Source organism: Sturnus vulgaris, chromosome 1 (genome assembly GCF_052056855.1).
Source record: "Sturnus vulgaris isolate bStuVul1 chromosome 1, bStuVul1.hap1, whole genome shotgun sequence".
NCBI classification, from domain to species: Eukaryota; Metazoa; Chordata; class Aves; order Passeriformes; family Sturnidae; genus Sturnus; species Sturnus vulgaris.
Window position 1 is genome coordinate 90785660 of NC_142243.1, and position 12953 is coordinate 90798612.

At 37.3% G+C, this 12953-nt stretch overlaps 1 protein-coding gene across 1 annotated transcript in view; it reads left to right on the forward strand.

The window, feature by feature from the left end:
• Positions 1 to 12953, forward strand: part of RPRD1A (regulation of nuclear pre-mRNA domain containing 1A) — a 43545-nt gene that overhangs the window by 25358 nt on the left and 5234 nt on the right. The gene's annotated exons all lie outside the window — the stretch shown is intronic.

Sequence of the window (12953 nt, forward strand, 5' to 3'; positions counted from 1 at the left end):
GAATAGAGTGCCATTTCCAGTAGGGAAGAATGTCATTTGGCATAGGATGATATTAGAGCAATTTCTGCAGAGAGAATTAAATTGTCTCTGTGTGTACCTGTTGTTTGCTTTCTTGGTGGTAACGCAACTACTACACTTAGCTTATATGAAAATGTAGAAATGGAAAGTCCCTATTTATAATATTATCTGTGGAATAAATCAAGCATTCTTGCTCAAGCAATGTTACCTCAAAGACATTTTATCCTCAGGCCGAAAGATTGTGGAATAAAGCAGTGATGCAAGTGCAAACTCAAAGCGGAAAGTACAGTCACTACACACAGATTTGGTTTTGAGAACGTGCCTGAACTTTTTCAGACAACACATTCTTCTTAAGAACCAGTAATTCCTGGTTTTCTGGATTTCTTATTGTATGATAATGCTGTCTTAGAACACAGTAGCAAGAAATTTAACATGACTAGGCTATCCTCCAGACAGTAGTGTTTAAAACACTACTCCTTTGGTTCCTGGCTAGCTTCTTACCTGTAATTTATATGGATTGTTAGTGCATTCCTTTGCTGCAGTGCCTGTAAAGGGAAGTCATCCTAATTGAAAAAAAAAAAAGTCATTGAAAATGTAATAGGTAGTCTTCTGCAGCTATTTTGTACCCATGTTCTTAACATTTCTAGAAAAAGAGCACCTTGAAACTTTTTTGCCTTCTGGCTGATTAGTGTCTTCTGCTTTATGCAAAGATGAGAATCCAGTTTTCTGGAACACCCAAGATCTTCCTTTTTTTCCCAACCCACACTCCAGTAGAACTGTGCTGTGTGCTTAGTCCTCGAGTCCCAGAACGAAACTGCTTTGTTGTTTGGCTAATCAGTGTTACTAATACTGGATCATGCAACTGCTTTTAAGCCAGTTGAAAATGATTGTGTTGATATGTAAACCACAAAATTGTTATTAGCCTAATTTTTTTTCAACTCTGGAAAGTTGTTGAGAAGATGCCTGTCACTGTTGACTAGGAGCATCTCACTTATTCCATTAGTGTCCTCTGCACTCTGTGTGTGCATACACAACTCGGAAAATATCCTAGTACCAAGTCCTTGAAACCATGCTCAGTAACAGCTGCTGTAGTCAGTGGAAAATGAATGTTTTTATGCGACATAATCAGAAATGTACATGCTCAATGGCAGCTGTAGGTTTCAACTTTGTGTTTCTGTTAAATAGTAAGCAATAATTCTTCTATAAGGCTTCTGAGGATAAATCCATATATGGGCTGTAGAATAATCTTAGTCGCTTGAACTTCAGGTTTGGATTTACCTGAAAGTATTTTTTGTCTTCTGGAATCTGAATAGCTAACATCCAGTTAGGTATATAACTAAAAGGGCAAGAGAGTTTACAGAAGCTACTCTTAAAAATACCAGGAGTTATGAAGACTGATATTCATAATGTAAATTTTACAATCTTCAGTTATAAAATGGTGAGTACAAACTCCAGATTTGCATCTTTCAATGTAATTGATAAAGGCTTACCCTTCAAATATATGTTTTCTATTTTAAGAAGTCATAAATGTATTATGTGATTTAAGATTTAGAGCATATTTATTTTCTGCATGTGAGCCAGCACCCGAATTTTAGTAGGAGGAGGTTGCTGGAAAATACTGAATTTCATTAGAGCTCCAGTAAAAACAAAGCTACTGGTGGAAAACATACATGCACAGACAAACTGTTGTGAGGACCAGCAGGCAGGCTTTTAGTGCTGCAGTGGGAGGGAGGAATAGTCTGCAATTCTGAGAATGCTGCAAGGTCAAGAGTCTCGCTAAAATAATTTCCTCAGGAGACATGTTCTTCATGTCCCTCAGAATGTTTATAGGCAGACAAGCTTTCTCTTATGCTGCTGCTTACAGACATGCTTGTTGAAGTATGTTGCTCACTTTTTCATGGTGCAGATGTGATTGACAATGCATTTTCTTCCAACGTTGGGGTACTTAGCATGCTTTTATGTAATGTCAGACAGCTTTTGCCGTGTTGCACGATAAACTTCCTTCAGTTCATTTGGAAACATAATGAAATATGCCCTACACAATTGCAGCTTTCCACCTACACATGAATGACTGTGGGGAGAATTTTTTTGCTGTTTTTATTTGATCCTGTGGTCTTGACTCTTCTTGATAAGGTAGCTATGAGCAAATCACTTTTCGTGAACAGCAGCAAAAATATTATTTTGGTTTTAGTTTTTTTTTTTTTATCTGTGGAAGTGGAGGACAGATATGTCCTTTCTGCTCCATCAGCAGGTACTTCCCCTCTCAGCAGGGGCTCCTCTTGCTGTGCTATTGAACCATCAAAGACCAGCTAGAGATGGCTGGGAGTCACTGAGGGACTCATTTGGGTTGTTGAGCCCTTCAGCCTGTGGTGCCTAGCTAGACTGGGTTTGAGGGGTGAAAGTAGAGAAATTACCTTTTACTTTACAAGGCAAGCCCTTTAAAAAGAAGAATTTTAAAATTTGAAATGCATGGTGACTTGTATGGCTACTCTTTAAGATGGTATCTTAAGATTGTGTGCAAGTCTTTACAATTTAGCCATGACTTACAATAAAATATAAATAATTTTGTCATGTTTACCACCCTACATGGAGAAATGTTGCTGTTTTCCATGACATTGCACTGCAGACTGACAGAAAAGTGGTATACCCAGGCCTAACACTCAATCCCTCTACCTCATGGCAGGCTGGAAACATACCCAGACGGCATTTGTGTAGTTCTTTATAAACACACTCTAGTCTGCCACAGATCATGTCCAGCACACCAGAAATCAAACAGGTCCTGACAGGCATGTTTTGTTGTGCCAGTCAGTCAGTCCAGCTCTTGCCTGAACGTCAGCTGCAGGTTCAGACCTGCTTGTTTTGTTTCCCTTGTCACCAGATGCTGGGTGTACTTTATTTTTCTTTCAGACTTCACATTTACAAGAGATACGGAAACATGAGTCTGTGGTGAGACCAGCCTTAAAGGTTTTATGAGCAACTAGGGATAAACAGTTTATAAAAAATGTTTTAAAATTGCTATACTAGCCATGCATACTGGATTTGTGCTCAATTCAGTTTGCCACCATGGTAAAGCCTTTTGTACAGCAACAGTGCCGTTTCCATTGCTACTTCAGGTCCTGTTTTCTGAGGGAATTTGAAGCAGGTCACCAGTGAAATGAGACAGATGTCATTACTTTGAAATTTGGACGGCAAATCTGCTGAAGCCCTGCTTTTCTAAGACATTGTCAGGAAAACCATCTTCATAAAAGAGAGGTTATACGGGTTCTTATTTTTGGCTGTGCAAGTGGAAGTGGAACTTGAGGTTTTCTCTAGAACCCGTGGTGCAAATTTAAAGCAGTATCAAGTTTGTGAGAGCAGATCTAGTGTGAATAACAGTAAAGATTTGAGTATCTGTCATGCAAAAAACCCAGGGTAACGAACTTAGTGAAAATATACTTAAGTGACTTATTCTGACATGCAAGAAGCACATGGCAAAAAAGAGAATTTTAAGTGATTTACTACTTTGTATAATTCTATTTATTTTGACACTGTGTAAGCATAAAGAACGAAGGAATTTCTTGCATCATTTGCTTTTTTCCCCCAGTAACAAGTTTATTTACTCATGATTTGAGTAGTAAATTACTGTAACAACATTTAACTTAGTATGTTTGCCTTATGACCTGATCTTCCTAGGTAATTTCATCCACAACTGGATAGGAATACAGACATACAAAATTGAAAACCCCACAGATATTCCTAGGGTTCTGTATAAACTAGGATAACAATTTTACAGATCATTTTAATGAACTATAGGTAGCTTGAATGGATGAAACATGCTTTAAGAAGCTAAAACACTTTAGATTGAAATGATGCCTTAGCGTTAAGGCTGATGAGTTCAAGAAGTGTTTGGACAGTGCTCTCAGGCACAATAGTGTGACTCTTGGGGATGGTCCTGGGCAGGGGCAGGAGTTGGACTCTGACCCTGAGTCAGCACCCCTCCCAACTCACCATATTCTGTTATTCTGTGATTGCCAACCTCCGATACATGTTTTGTCAGTAGATCACAGATGTGCATTAGTAGGATTATTGTAATCTGTACGCTTTTGGGAGCAATATAGTTCATAGTGGGAGAGTTGTAAAAACCAGTGTAAATGCCTTTCCTTGTTCTTTTTTAATGTTGTTTACTTGTTCTGTGTTCTGCTCTCTCCCTAGACTTTTTTTTTCCATTTGATTGCTCATAATTTCTTCCCTGACAACCTTTTTACACCTTTTTTGTTATAAAATAAAACCAGCTCTTTGGGTAAATAACATAGAAAGCATGTGAGTGTACCAAATTTGCTGCCTGAAATTGGTTGATTGATAAGGGACTTTTTCATTTTGAATTTTTCTTGGATTTGTTCTGTGCTCCTTGTTGGTATCACTTTGCTAAGGCAGATTCTTCTAGTTATAACATTTTAATACTAAAGCTTGAGGGTAAGCACTTTATTTTAAAGCACTTTTTTCTATACTTTTTTAAAGATAAAACTTGTATCTATGTACATTTTTGGAAAATTTAGATTATGATTCTTATTGGTTGTGGAAGAGGTGCAGTTTTTTGCTTACTTCATGCATAGTAGAGCTTTCACTGAAGATGCTCCCACAGGGTGTATGAAGGACAACTAAATCAGAATATCTACTGCTGCTGTGTAGTTCTCCTTTCCAGCTTTACCTTTCTTATGCTTCCATCCCCACTGCTGAACACAGCAGTGCTGTTCAGCCTAGCAGTGCTGAAATACCTATTTCACACAAAATGAGAAAAAAACCACAAAAACCACCATGCAGCATATCAACAATTTGTCTTACAGAATTACTCTCTTTAGTCGTGTAAACTATAGATTCAGTTATCAATTGACACTGAGCATATTCAACTGCCATTAAGCAAATCAGGCTTGGGAATGCTTATCTTTGAGCTGTAACTTAATACTCCTCCTGAGAATCCATGTACCTAAAATGGATGGTTCAACCTACTTAATGAAACTGTGAGAATGAGTTGACAAGTGTAATATGAAACTGTCTAGCTGATAAAATTCATTAGAATGTACACATATTGGATGGCCCATGGCATTTCTTGACTTCTTTTGAGAACTGTCTGTTAAAAATCTTTAAAAAACACATGTTGTTCAAGTAAGACTGTTTTGAAATTTAAGGTGGCTGTCTTTCACAGCTCTTTGTTTGGGTTCATGATTTATGAACTTGGAAAAGACATTAATTATTAAAAAAAAAAAAGAAAAAGTAGTTGGAAGAACTTCTTCAAAATGTCCAAGACCAGTTTTGCATAGATAGACCCTACACTGATAGGTTATTTAAATGAACAAGGTCACCAGTGTGGGCTCACCTGTAGCAGAAATTTGAGGTCCTGTATCTGCATTGCCTTTATTTATTTCACCCTAAATAAAGCTAATACCCAGTCTTAGGTCACTAGAATGTTTCTCATTTTCTTTCTTGTCCATGGTTTAACACTGGGTGGTTCTATGCTGCAGCTGCAACAGCTGTGTATATTACCCTGCTTTAAATTCTATGCTGCTTAGATTAGACTGCTACTAGTGCTTAGCCTTGCTACAATAGAACTAGGTTTTATGCTTCTACATTATGTAGACCTGTCTTTGACAAATATCTGAGAGAGTTGTAACCTGGCTAGCAATAGATTATTCCCTACCCAGTGACCTGTAGTGTTAACTTGCATTCTCAGATTGACTTTCATCTTCAAAATAAGTACATATAGTCGTAGCTTTACAGCAATTTCATACTTTGAGATGTCCATTCATGTCTGCTAAATAAATAACTACACAGTCCATGTTTTTGTGGTTCAACATTTCCAGCATTAGGCTGAGAGTTGCACATGTGAAATCTGAAGTTGGAACTGAGACTGTTGTAATGACCTACAGGCAAGGGATGCTTGGACTGAGGAATGTGCATCTGCCACATCTAAATTTTTACAGTTCATCTGTTAGGTACAGTGAATATTTGAGCCTGAAAACTTTACACAGTTGTTCTTAAATGCATTGCTAAAGGCATGCTTTTGGAATAGACCAACAAAATTTTTCATTTTAAATTCTTCTAAAATTAAACACCAATACCCTTTAATTTGAATTTCATGTAGATCTTTTGTGCATAGGTGAAACTTCAAGAAGCTACCTATAAGCCTCCAGCCCATTTAATTTTTTTTATTTTCTTATTTTCAAAACAGTTCTACTTTATTCCCTTTGTGCCTATTCAGAGTAACAACTTGAGTATTTGAGAAAAATTGCTCAGAATTGTTCTGAAGTGCTTGATTACTTATCATCAAAAGTTCTCCAAAGCTTCGTTCTGTCATCCAGTGTTTGAAACCTAAGAATTCAGTATAATTGAAGCATCTCTTGGAAGTATGTAGCTGTGAGTTTATTATAATGGCTAAATAAATGCTGTATCAGATAATAAAACACAAGTAGACCAAGTGTAACCTCAGGCAGGCATCTTTAATTTCAGCTGCTGCTCATATCTGCCATCCTGGAATGCTTTAAATTAAATCATAGTCCCATAGAGATTGTCTAATTAAATCTATGTCTTGATATAGTAATGTTTTACAAATTAATATTCATCACCCTGGACCTTTAATGATTGAGGGAAGATAAATGTAAACTAAGCTGGCCTAGTAGTATCCCTGCTAATTAAGTTGACTCATAGAATCATCAAGATTGGATGAGACCTTCAAGCCAATCCAGCGTTACCACTGTAAGCCCTAAGACACATCATCCACTACCAGATCCAGGTGCCTCTTAAATGCCTCCAGGGATGGCGACTCCACCACGTCCCTGGAGACTTGGAAGTCCTGTTTTATTTTCTTCTACTTTCCAAACATTGAGCAACTTTTTGGCAACACCATCTTCAACAGAAAGGCTAAATACAAGTTTATTATAAATAATCTTAAGATTAAGAAATTTATGTTTTTTCTCAAATTATTATGAAATAGGGAAATCCTTTTTTTTCTGAGGGACATGAATTTTGATATACTAATAAAAATGAACCTTACAGATGAATTTAATGAAACTACAAACCTTTGGAAAAAATCATACTTTTAATATGCTCATCAGAGATTACTTTAAACATCACTGACTTCTGGGAAGATCTCTGCCAGGCAGTTTTCCAGCCTGGACTAAAGAATATTTATGCAATTGCAACCATGTACAATTTTTCTTTAGGCTGGCTATGAGCTTCTTGGCCACTTGCTCTCTGTGATGTGAGACCAAAGAACTTCTATGGGTGGGTTGTCCATGGCTCCCATGGGTCTAAATAAGGGGGAGATGGAAGTCAATGGGTTTGAATGCAAAACTTGGAGAAGTTCATATGGAACTTGGCACCAGAAGCTGTGGAGATTAAGAAGGGATCCAGAACTAGACATTACAGTAAAGAATGGAATAGGAGATCAGCTGGCTGAGAAGGGAGTGACTGGCCAGAAGGGTCACCATGTAGGACTGAAATGAACTGGAATTCATTTGGACTAAGACAATGGAAGCAAAAATTGATATGTGGTAATAGATCTGATGAAGATACTGTAGAGGTGGTGAATGGGGACAGGCCAAAGTATAGGACTGGGGAGAAACAAGTGTAACCAGAACTATGGAGAGGGTGATAAATGGAGACCAGGATTGGAGAGGGAAAAATTTAGATCAGAATCAGAAAAGCTAGAAATGGGAAGAGGTCGGCAAAAACCAGTTATGAGTGTTTGTATTGTATCTGAATACAGCTGTGATAGGAGTCTGAGAGGCACTGAACATCCTTGCTGGACAAAGGTTGGTTCTAGGAGAAATGTTCCTGGAATGGAGGTAGAGTGGACCAGGAGTCAAGGCTGCAATGAATCAGATTTGAGATACTGTTTAAGGCTGGAAGGAGCAGGACAAAAATTGCATTTTCAAGAAATGAGAAGAGTAATTTGTGAAGGACTTTGCATTTCTGATAATCACTCTTCAGATGGGAAATGTGCTGATAAAATGCTTTGTTTCCATCTGCTACTCTTCCAGTCAGGAATTTGCAATTTGAAGTTCTGCAGTATATTCCAGTCTGTACCACAGCATAACAGTTGACAGTAGACAGTCACATAGTCAAGCTTTCCCCAGATGGTCACGAATTTTGTTTATGGGTTTCAAACTTCTGAGTTCATTGCTTCCTGTTGCTTCATTTGCAGACAAGCTGAGGAGTCTCTAATATTTTAACATAATTTAGAAAATTTGCTTTGCAGTGTCAAGTTCTTGGAAATTTTAAGTACAAAGAAAAATGGGAATTTCATCTGTCAGCTCAGAGAAGGTTTCTGGAGAGAAAATTGTGTTCTGTAATGTTGAAGCTTGCCATTAGAAAACCTCTGAGAATATTAGTAAATCTATGCACATAATAACATGTACAGTAAGTAATGCATGGGGCAGTGCATAGAACAAAACTGAATAAACAAAGCAGTCACCAGGTAGTTGCTCATTGCTTCAGTGCTACTTACTTATTTCAAAACTTGGCAAGACCAAAAGCAAAACAATTAAATATTAACATACCTAAAAGTTGACACTTTCTTCCAGAAATCTGTCTTTTAGGGAGTAGCCAATGTGCAATGGAAGGTTAGCCAAGTCAGTCCGTTCCTAAGCTTGTCATAACTGTCCTTAGTTCTTCTACCTTATGTGCGAAGCTTATGGATGTTGGTTCAGTCTCTTAAAGTTATTTTAGAGTTTCATTTATCCTAAACACTGGTAAATAGGTTGAGCTTTTAATTGTACTGCTGAGAAATCTAAGCCATGCCAAATTTTTAAAGGCAGCACAAAATTTAACCCTGCTCATCTCTTTTCTAAGGTGATAGTGAGGCTTATCTGAGTCCTGTAAGTCTAGTTGTCAGTCTTCCTTGCAGAAAAATACCCAGACTGGGTGAGGCATTTAGCAAGGTAGAGTCTATAAAATACTGTGATTCTGAGCTTCAGAATCTAGTTATCAGGCTATGACATGACATTTGCTTTCATCTGAACCTTTGAAAATTTCTAGTAGATTCTGCACTTTTGGACACAGTGTAGGAGAAGCCTTTGCTTTGTGATGCAGCTCTGACATCTGCACCTGAAACTGAAGGCTGGAATGGACCAAGAAAGTCAGAGATCTCAATTTTAAATACTCTGTACATACAGGCCATGGAGGCTGATGTACACACGTGGCCTCAACACCTTAAAAGCCTTTTAAACGTCTGAGTTTTGTTTTTCTATTTTGAAGTATTTATTTCCACCTCACGTTTCTGTAGCTAATAAGGGTGCAGATTAAATACTGCTCTTTCCTGCAAACGTCTTATTCTTGCTTTGCTTTACATTTTCTACCACACAGTATTTTGGTGCATTCTGTAGCCTTATTGATCAGATGAAGGTTCAAAGTCATATTGGTGTTATAAAGGGAAAGCATATCCAAGGTGTGGATTTTTTATCTATACCACCTTCCTATTGCAGAACATCTATATAAAGATCTATTTTATTTGGAAGGGAATATATTTTCTGCAGTGCACAACTTATTTGACCTGCCTGCATTTTTATTATTTATGATGTCTGTAACGTCTAATCAAAAATTATTTGGCTTTTTTGCCTGGTACTTTTTGATGGAGAATCACTATTAATCTAGATTCTGAATCCGTATGCTGTTAGCATTGCTTTCATAAAATATCCATCTACACTGTCAAATAATGGAAATTGTAGTAATCGGTGTGACTCTAATGAGCAAAATAAGTTCTAATTACCTTGTAAACCTGCTTTTATGACTGGAAGGGCAAACAAATATTGCCTGAAAGTAGTGTTAGTTTAAGGCACTGGAGAAATTGAAGAGATTTTAATTCCAAATATCAGGTTGCCCATATATCCCAAGAGTAATGTTCTCTATGGTAGGAAGAAATGCAAATTAAGCTCAGTGTAACAAAAGAAAGCATCATACTTCCTCCTGTCCTTGACTCTTTGAAGTAAATATCTCAAATCTTGCCTCATTTATACAGAAGTAATTTGAAGTTTATCTTAAAATCAGCATAGTGACAATCAAATTGGAATTCTCCATGAGGATTTCCACAAAAGTGTCAAAAATAGGATTAAATTGTTACGTGGTTGTATAATGTCCAGCATTTCTGATGGAGCAATGATACTAGAAATAACACCTAGGCATCCCAATTCTCACTTCTTTCATTATCTTCTCAACATATACACTGAGGAAAAAAGTTGCAGGTACATGTGGATGCTATTATAATAAAACAGTAAAAGCGGTACATACAGTGAGTGTTGTTAATAATGAGTACTTAATACATGTATTCCAGCAGTCCAGGACTATTTAGGTCATGCCAGGACTATACAGCCTGAAAAACACACAAGCAAATCTCTCAGAAGAGACTAGTGGTTTTAAATAGAATCAAACTGTGAACAGCAGCTGCCTTGAAAATACCTCTAAACTGCTGAGTCACTGTACTTGAAAATCAGTCCTCTTTTGGACTTGCTCACCAGTCATAAAAACTAGACATCTCCAGTGATTTCTAGAATCGTTTCAGGAATGTCATGGGAAATTAGGTGCTCTGGATAGGTAAATAATTTTTCTGCTTGCGGAGGAGGATTGCTGTGAACATTTAACCTGCAGTTGCAGATCTCACGTATGGTTTGGATTAAAATTGCATTCTGTACCTTATACTGCATCAATAATATCATCAACTGTAAAACCTTACTTAGGGTTTTTAATTTCTTTTTCACTCTAGTTTTGCAGTAAAAACTTCAAGTTAATTTTCTCAGAGTTTCATATTTCTGAGAAGGCTTAAGGAACAAATGTTCACTCCCGAGAGTGCATTATGCCAGAGATGTTGGTGAGAGGAAGATGGCTGTGTTATGTGGGAGACAGAATTTATGAGAACATTTTCCTTAGTGAGGAAAAGGAACCTGCTGTTAGTAGTATTGATCAAGCTGATAGTCACTAGGCAACAAGTCCCAGGCAGAATTTATATGGAAAATGCTGGATGTCAGAAATGCAGTGTTGTTATGGAAATGATTTATTATCAGCTAAAGGGAACTTTAAGAGAGTCAAGCAACTGACAATCTAATATAAGGCACATTTCAGGTTTTGGAGTAAAGTCTAGCAAGAATATAGCTGAGTCTGTTGCTAAGTGACTGTGTCTATTTGCCTAGCTTCAGGCTTCAAGTTTGTGAAGGGATACCGATTTGTTGCTTTACATTCCTCATTGATAAAGAATAAACTTGGACAGGATTCAGCTCTTTACAAGAATTAATTGCAGGAAGGATTTTATAGGTAATGTATTTTACGATTTTAGGCCTCTTGACTGTATTGATTTTGCTTACAGTTCTGCTCATATTCTTCTGTACAGCAGTACATCTTTCACAGTGGAGGCCAGATCACCTAGTTTCCTCAAAATCCTTGTTGCCCAGTGATCCTGCATCCTGCTTCTGCAAATTGGGATTCTACTTGACTAGTATTCTTTATAACACCAAATTGGTTGTTATAGTAAACAATTAAACCTGAAGCTGGTCTTGTCCTCTGGCCTTAAAATCTGTTCCGTAAAGTAACAGGAGTGTCTGCATCCTGGACTAAAATGCATAGTGAGAATGCTTGTGATTGGCCTTTTACATGCTGGCAAAAGACTATGCATCTCACACAGAGTGAGGCTTCTGGATGCTGCTGTAAAATCAGGTATGAAACAGTGAAGTATTTATGGCCTTTGGCATAACTGTAGGGATACAATGTCAGGATACAGACCTTCATTTCCACAGCCTTGTCCTGAAGTCACTTGCACCGAAGAGAACATTATGGACAAGTGTGAGCAAGTGATGGCTTTCACAGGATCAAGGGACTTACAGTTGAAGGACTTCTTTGGCCACCTGTATCCTAAAGTAAATGCTGCTTTACCCTGTGTACTGTTACCAAGTGTTTAGAGTTCCATTGACTGAGCATCTGTAGTATTCTCACTCTGTTCAGTATCTCATAAGAATCTGCATGTAATACTGGATTTTTAAATATAAATGATACCAAGGAATTGATGATCCTAATTCAGGGACACTTTTTCTTCCTTCTGTGTAAAGATTTGATAATTTTTTTAGCTACCCATTACTATTCTCATTAAGAATTTAAGGTATCTCATGGTTCTCTTACTGCCCTTGGTAAGAAGGTCATGCTGCTGCCTTAGTAGTTGCAAACTGTTTTAATGTGTGTTGGACCTTGTCCAGTAATCTTGATCACATCCCAGTTATCTAACATTCTTTACTACATTTTTCTACTATATTGGGTTCTACTACTAAAAGGTCTTTTAATTGTTCCTCCTTATTACTCCATGTTATTAACAATATAGTAACATATTTAAAATTATGTTTAGAGCTTGTAAAGAAACGGCCTAGTTGTTACCTTTTATAGACATTTGCGCTGTGTTTTCATACTTGCTGGAACTATCAAGTGGTTTATATTTGTCACTGTTGCAGGATCATGTAGAATTTTCCCACACTGTTATTTAAAAGTGGAGAAATCTTGGTTATCCATGGGCTGATTATCCAAGTTGTCATTACCTATGTGTTGTTACTTCCAGCCATTCCCAGGCTGCAGCAAAACCTGCAGCCACACTAGAAAGCATCTGCATTTGTTATGTGGTATTTGAATTGTGGTATTTTTTCATGAAGCACTGCTTTGTCTGCTAGTACTTAGTTTCTTCTGCTTTCCGCACTTTCCAAGTGTTTGAAATTCAAATATTCTTGTGAATGATACAGGAATAATTGTTACTGGAATAACTGTTGTCATTTTATAAAAGATGGTATTCTTCTCCATTATGTCTTGTGTGCTTTAGAGGTGACTACTGACGATATTCTAGTGCACTGATTTGCAATGTTAAACTTTATTTATATAATATTGTTTCAAGTGAAAAGTGACTCATCATTAAATACATCAGTTGTGAGTGGTTTGGC